The 7,500-nt window shown below is 44.8% G+C and overlaps 2 non-coding genes across 2 annotated transcripts in view; both read left to right on the forward strand.

Moving 5' to 3' along the window:
* Positions 1–2,372: 2,372 nt before the first annotated feature.
* On the forward strand, positions 2,373–4,275 carry LOC126778656 (small subunit ribosomal RNA). The gene has a single exon (XR_007670203.1). It is a non-coding gene; the product is annotated as a small subunit ribosomal RNA (ribosomal RNA).
* Positions 4,276–5,482: 1,207 nt separating this feature from the next.
* The window catches only part of LOC126778676 (large subunit ribosomal RNA), a 4,143-nt gene continuing 2,125 nt past the window's right edge, over positions 5,483–7,500 (forward strand). The window contains exon 1 of the ribosomal RNA XR_007670222.1: positions 5,483–7,500. This exon is cut by the window's right edge and continues 2,125 nt beyond it. This is a non-coding gene — a ribosomal RNA (large subunit ribosomal RNA).

The raw sequence follows: 7,500 nt of genomic DNA on the forward strand, positions 1-7,500 counted from the left end.
TTCACATTTGAAAGATATTATAAGATGTAAATTTTGTAGTGTCACGTTCGTGGTTAGTTCGTGTCATGAACGATGTCGCTAAAGTATGTTATCGTCGTAAAATGTAAACTTCGATTCCACAATACACGAACGTACCGCGTTATTTTTTTCACATTTCAATGATATTTTATTATCGTTCTGTTATAGTTCAAATGCAATGATCGAATCTAGTGTTATTTTAACATATTTTAGATAAATAAAGTATGTTATCATCGTAAAATGTAAACTTCGATTCCACAATACACGAACGTACCGCGTTAATTTTTTCACATTTTGAAGATATTATATTATCGTTCTGTTATATTTCAAATGCAATGATCGAATCTAGTGTTATTTTAACATATTTTAGATAAATAAAGTATGTTATCGTCGTAAAATGTAAACTACGATTCCACAATACACGAACGTACCGCGTTAATTTTTTCACATTTGAAAGATATTTTATTATCGTTCTGTTATAGTTCAAATGCAATGATCGAATGAAATCACTCGGATATCGTTATCGTGTTCGATTCTAGTGTAATTTTAAAATATTTCAGATAAATAAAGTATGATATCGTCGTAAAATGTAAACTTCGATTCCACAATACACGAACGTACCGCGTTAATTTTTTCACATTTGAAGGATATTATATTATCTTTCTGTTATAGTTCAAATGCAATGATCGAATCTAGTGTCATTTTAAAATGTTTCAGATAAATAAAGTATGTTATCGTCGTAAAATGTAAACTTCGATTCCACAATACACGAACTTACCGCATTAATTTTTTCACATTTCAAAGATGTTATATTATCGTTCTGTTATAGTTCAAATTTAGTGATCGAATGAAATCACTCGGATATCGTTATCGTGTTCGATTCTAATGTTATTTTAAAATATTTCAGAAAAATGAAGTATGTTATCGTCGTAAAATGTAAACTTCGATTCCACAATACACGAACGTACCGCGTTATTTTTTTCACATTTCAAAGATATTTTATTATCGTTCTGTTATAGTTCAAATTTAGTGATCGAATGAAATCACTCGGATATCGTTATCGTGTTCGATTCTAATGTTATTTTAAAATATTTCAGAAAAATAAAGTATGTTATCGTCGTAAAATATAAACTTCGATTCCACAATACACGAACGTACCGCGTTAATTTTTCGGGGGTGGGGGTGGGAGGTTAGGGGGTTGGGGGGGAGTTCTTTGTTTTATTCCTTGCGACGGGGAGGGGGTTGATATTATATATAAAACATTAAATATAAAAATATTCGAAAAAAATACATCCGCCGTTATGAAGCGCCGAATGTCATATTCATCGTCCGGCATATACATAGAGTACGTTCGGTTCGAACGTCGAACGATATATATGAAAATATTATTTCGTGAGACGCGTCGCAACCGTTGAAGATAAGACTCTATCGAAAAGTTGTTTTCTTCTAGTATTGTATTATATTATAATGTATTGCTGCTGCCGCGGTCGTCGTCGTCGTAAGCTCGTCGCGGCGTTGTCGTTTTACAATAATAATATATTATACAAATAATGTGGAGAAATATACTTTTCGTTCTATAACTGTGCCGACCGACGGACGTACGTAAGTTGCTCTTTCTAAAGCGACTCCGGCGTCGTCATCGCTCCTCTCTCTACAAATTCATCGACATGATAACGTATGACGTTCTCGTGTAGATTTATTGTGGACCCCGATGTGTGGTGCGATGACGATGTCTTCGGAGATAAACGCGGCAGACGGAGTTTTTAAAAGATTCAGTACGTTCGTTTAATGCATATAGAAATGTATGCGAAACGGTCGTTCCTAAAACTCTTTATATTAACAAAAACTATCATGTACGAAAAATACATAACCCGAGTATCGGTACGAACACTCAAACACCGGGCGTCGATCCGAATGTTTCACGACACATATATCCGTTGAACAATAACATACGTGCACATCGTGTACGGAAGTGTTTCTAAAATGAACGATCTCGTTTCGAATATTCATATTCGTGACCGTCGAGTGTCATCTTAGAAGACGAATCGTCGTCGTCGTCGTCGTGCTCTTCTCGGGCTACTTCGATGTCGTCGGTTATTTATCATTATTTATTATGATAATGAATGAAAAAAGTCAACCGTAAGAGTCTATCGCGTCTAACGCGATCGAATCGATACGGTACGACGAACCTCGTTTCGAAGCGACGACGAACGAAGACAACGTCGTCGTCGTCGTCGTCGTTGCTAGAAACGAGAATCGAGTTAAATGAGAGAGAAACTTACGGCGAAGGTGTCGCGTTCGCGCAAGCACGCACGGACGTGTCGTCGTCGTCGTCGAGAATAATCTATGTTAGCTCCCTGGTTGATCCTGCCAGTAGTTATATGCTTGTCTCAAAGATTAAGCCATGCATGTCTCAGTGCAAGCCGTATTAAGGCGATACCGCGAATGGCTCAATATATCAGTTTTGGTTCCTTAGATCTTACTCAGTTACTTGGATAACTGTGGTAATTCTAGAGCTAATACATGCAATCAGAACTCTGACCAGTGATGGGATGAGTGCTTTTATTAGATCAAAACCAATCGACGGAGGGCGTCTCGTCCGAAGTCGTTAATTTTGATGAATCTGGATAACTTTTGCCGATCGCATGGTCCAGTACCGGCGACGCATCTTTCAAATGTCTGCCTTATCAACTTTCGATGGTAGTTTCTGCGACTACCATGGTTGTCACGGGTAACGGGGAATCAGGGTTCGATTCCGGAGAGGGAGCCTGAGAAACGGCTACCACATCCAAGGAAGGCAGCAGGCGCGCAAATTACCCACTCCCGGCACGGGGAGGTAGTGACGAAAAATAACGATACGGGACTCTTTCGAGGCCTCGTAATCGGAATGAGTACACTTTAAATATTTTAACGAGGAACAATTGGAGGGCAAGTCTGGTGCCAGCAGCCGCGGTAATTCCAGCTCCAATAGCGTATACTAAAATTGTTGCGGTTAAAAAGCTCGTAGTTGCATTTGTGCGCCGCGCTGTCGGTGCACCGCATCCGCGGTGATACTGACACGTTTGCGGAGCATATCGTCGGTGAGCCGGCGGTAAAACGCCGGTTCAATATCAAAATCCTATCGCGGTGCTCTTCGGTGAGTGTCGAGGTGGGCCGACAATTTTACTTTGAACAAATTAGAGTGCTCAAAGCGGGCTCAAAATGCCGCTTGAATATTTCGTGCATGGAATAATAGAATATGATCTCGGTTCTATTTTGTTGGTTTTCAGAACTCCGAGGTAATGATTAATAGGGATAACTGGGGGCATTCGTATTGCGACGTTAGAGGTGAAATTCTTGGATCGTCGCAAGACGAACATCAGCGAAAGCATTTGCCAAAGGTGTTTTCATCAATCAAGAACGAAAGTTAGAGGTTCGAAGGCGATTAGATACCGCCCTAGTTCTAACCGTAAATATGTCATCTAGCGATCCGCCGACGTTACTACAATGGCTCGGCGGGCAGCTTCCGGGAAACCAAAGATTTTGGACTCCGGGGGGAGTATGGTTGCAAAGCTGAAACTTAAAGGAATTGACGGAAGGGCACCACCAGGAGTGGAGCCTGCGGCTTAATTTGACTCAACACGGGAAATCTCACCAGGCCCGGACACCGGAAGGATTGACAGATTAATAGCTCTTTCTTGATTCGGTGGGTGGTGGTGCATGGCCGTTCTTAGTTGGTGGAGCGATTTGTCTGGTTAATTCCGGTAACGAACGAGACTCTAGCCTGCTAAATAGGCGTCGTCATTTAGGTGTGCCCGATTTCGGTCGAGCAACTCACTGGCGGCGTATTAAAATTCTTCTTAGAGGGACCGGCGGCTTCGAGCCGCACGAGATTGAGCAATAACAGGTCTGTGATGCCCTTAGATGTCCTGGGCCGCACGCGCGCTACACTGAAGGAATCGGCATGTTCTCCCTGGCCTAGAGGCCCGGGCAACCCGTTGAAACTCCTTCGTGCTGGGGATTGGGGTTTGCAATTATCCCCCATAAACGAGGAATTCCTAGTAAGCGCGAGTCATAAGCTCGCGTTGATTACGTCCCTGCCCTTTGTACACACCGCCCGTCGCTACTACCGATTGAATGATTTAGTGAGGTCTTCGGACCGACACGCGGTGGCTTCACGGCCGTCGGCGTTGCTGGGAAGTTGACCAAACTTGATCATTTAGAGGAAGTAAAAGTCGTAACAAGGTTTCCGTAGGGGAACCTGCGGAAGGATCATTAACGTACGTTTATCTATCTCGAATTCTGTTTCGTCTCTGTGCGGATCGAGCTCTTCTCTGTATACGAGCGAGATAAATAGTGCAGCACGAAAGAGCAATGAGAGTGCCGATATAAGACGATATAATAAAACAATAACAATAACAACAACCAAAAAGAATCATAATACGAAAAAATGCGAATTCGATCGGTGGATCGCATTATCGTTTCTCCGACGACGACGACGACTACGTCGTCTTCGTCTAGGCGTTCGTTGATATACGAGTCGTCATCGCCTTCGACGTTAGTATCATCACGTATGAAAATAACGATATTCGCAAAAAAATATATAAATACAATACGTATCGCTGAAGCGTCGTCATCGAATCGATATACGTATATATATTAAAACGTAGTATTATAAAAAGAGATACGAATATAACGATCGTCGTAAGACGTATGTAATCGTGTACTTTCAATTCGAATGTGGACGTCGTATGTACGCGGCGAACGTAACTAGCGAGAACGCTAGCTAACGAACATCGAAGTTGCACGCGTGCAGTCTTCACTCGTCGTTACCGTAGTCGTCTTCGTTATACCTGTGTACGTAGACCGGCAAGAATCCGCGCCGCGAGTCACATGTATAATATATATACGACGCTGTATACGTTTCGAGTTCAAGACTCTCTTCGTTTTCGTTTTCGTCTTTCGTTCTTCGTCTACGTCTACGTCTACGTCTACGTTACGCGTCGTCGTCTCCGTTCGATTACGAGTCTCGTCATCGTTTACATCGATCGGTCGTTATGTGAGTGTCGATTTGAATTCGTTTTTGAATTTAATATGATATCGATTCGTGGTGACGTCGATGTGTTTTCGTGTTTTGTGTTTTATGCGTTATATCATATTTTCATAGAGGCCTCGTGCTTTCGATCGATACGTGCGATGATGCGTTTCACACGCTCTCCTAGACGATGATACGATGATCGACGATCAGTCAGTCAGTCGATCGGTCAGTCGGCGGGGATACGAGAAGCGTCCGCTGAAAGTTTCGTTTGTTTTTTTCGTAAAATGAAATAAAACAAAATGCGGTTCGGCGTTCGTATGTCGTTCGGATGCGAGACGACGACTCCGAATATAATAAAAACGGGGTCGTTCAACGCGTCCCTTCTGATGTTTCGACGTCGGTTTCTCGAGGAAAGCACGATGTTGTCGTCTTTCGATAGCGCATCGTCATCTTCAAATAACGTATATTTTTTTTTAATTTTTTTTTTTTAATATTTTTTTTTTTTTTAATTTTTATTTATATACTGAAAAGAAATAAAAAAAGAAAAAAAAAAAAATTTAAACAAACTAATATCACGGGCGTGTATAGAATCGCTTCAGTGATCGTAGAAACTAATCATCATGAAAATAAACAATTACCCTGGACGGTGGATCACTTGGCTCGCGGGTCAAGTCGCGGGCTCAAGAGTACGTGAAACCGTTCAGGGGTAAACCTGCGAAACTCGAATGAACGAACGGAGAGATTCATCGTCATTCGACGGCGTACGGGCGCGCGCCTCGATGTCGCGCATACGTGTCCCCTAGCGGGTTCGTCGTGTGTGACACGGGTCGCGTCCGTCGACGTTCGTCGACGGCGTGCACTTCTCTCTCAGTAATACATCGCGACCCGTTCGATGTCGGTCTAAGCGCCGTTCGGGAGTCCAGTCGTGTTCGTGTTCGCGCACGCACTATTGGACCGTGACGGTGGCCGACCGGCCGTCGGACGGTAGTACAAAATCGTACATATAATACGAATCGCGCACGCGTCTCACGCGCGTCCGGCCCGACGCAAGCGAACGTCGTCCGTCGATTTCCTGCCCGAGTGCGGACGTCGACGCGGCGTTGCTGTCGTCGCTGCCGTGTTTTGTCTCGGACTGTGCGCGTATCCGTCTGCGATGATTCATTTTCGGGCACTCGCAGGACCCGTCTTGAAACACGGACCAAGGAGTCTAGCATGTGTGCGAGTCATTGAGATATTTAAAACATAAAACTGAAAGGCGCAACGAAAGTGAAGGCGCGCGCGCGCTAAACACGCGCGCACGCTCAGGGAGGATGGAGCTTCGGTCTCGATCGATCTCTCGCACTCCCGAGGCGTCTCGTTTCCAATCCGTGAATGCAGGCGCGCTCTGAGCACAGATGCTGGGACCCGAAAGATGGTGAACTATGCCTGGTCAGGTCGAAGTCAGGGGAAACCCTGATGGAGGACCGTAGCGATTCTGACGTGCAAATCGATCGTCGGAACTGGGTATAGGGGCGAAAGACTAATCGAACCATCTAGTAGCTGGTTCCGTCCGAAGTTTCCCTCAGGATAGCTGGCGTCGATAATTAACAGTCCCATCCGGTAAAGCGAATGATTAGAGGCATTGGGGCCGAAACGACCTCAACCTATTCTCAAACTTTAAATGGGTGAGAACTCCGGCTTACTCGAACGATGAAGCCGGAGATCTGATGACGGTGCCAAGTGGGCCAATTTTGGTAAGCAGAACTGGCGCTGTGGGATGAACCAAACGTAGTGTTAAGGCGCCTAAAAAACGCTCATGGGACACCATGAAAGGCGTTGGTCGCTCATGACAGCAGGACGGTGGCCATGGAAGTCGGAATCCGCTAAGGAGTGTGCAACGACTCACCTGCCGAAGCAACCAGCCCTGAAAATGGATGGCGCTGAAGCGTTTTGCCTATACACTACCGTTACGGGCACGTGCGACGTTGTACGTTTGCGTCATTATGCCGTAACGAGTAGGACGTGCGCGGCGGAGTGCGCAGAAGGGTCTGGGCGTGAGCCCGCTTGGAGCCTCCGTCGGTGCAGATCTTGGTGGTAGTAGCAAATACTCCAGCGAGGCCCTGGAGGACTGACGTGGAGAAGGGTTTCGCGTGAACAGTAGTTGCTCGCGAGTCAGTCGATCCTAAGCTCAAGGAGAGATCTTATGTCGATGTGGCGTGTTTTTTTTATATATATATATATATATATAAACTGAATAACGCCCCTCGAGCGAAAGGGAATCCGGTTCCTATTCCGGAACCCGGCAGCGGAACCGTTTCAATAATCGTTCCCTCGTTTCAAAGCGAGTGTTCGACGGGGTAACCCAAAGTGGCCTGAAGACGCCGCCGAGGGGTCCGGGAAGAGTTTTCTTTTCTGCCTGAGCGTTCGAGTTCCATGGAATCCTATAGAAGGGAGATATGGTTCGGAACGCGAAGAGCACCGCATTT

This window comes from Nymphalis io, chromosome 26 (assembly GCF_905147045.1).
Source record: "Nymphalis io chromosome 26, ilAglIoxx1.1, whole genome shotgun sequence".
NCBI lineage: Eukaryota > Metazoa > Arthropoda > Insecta > Lepidoptera > Nymphalidae > Nymphalis > Nymphalis io.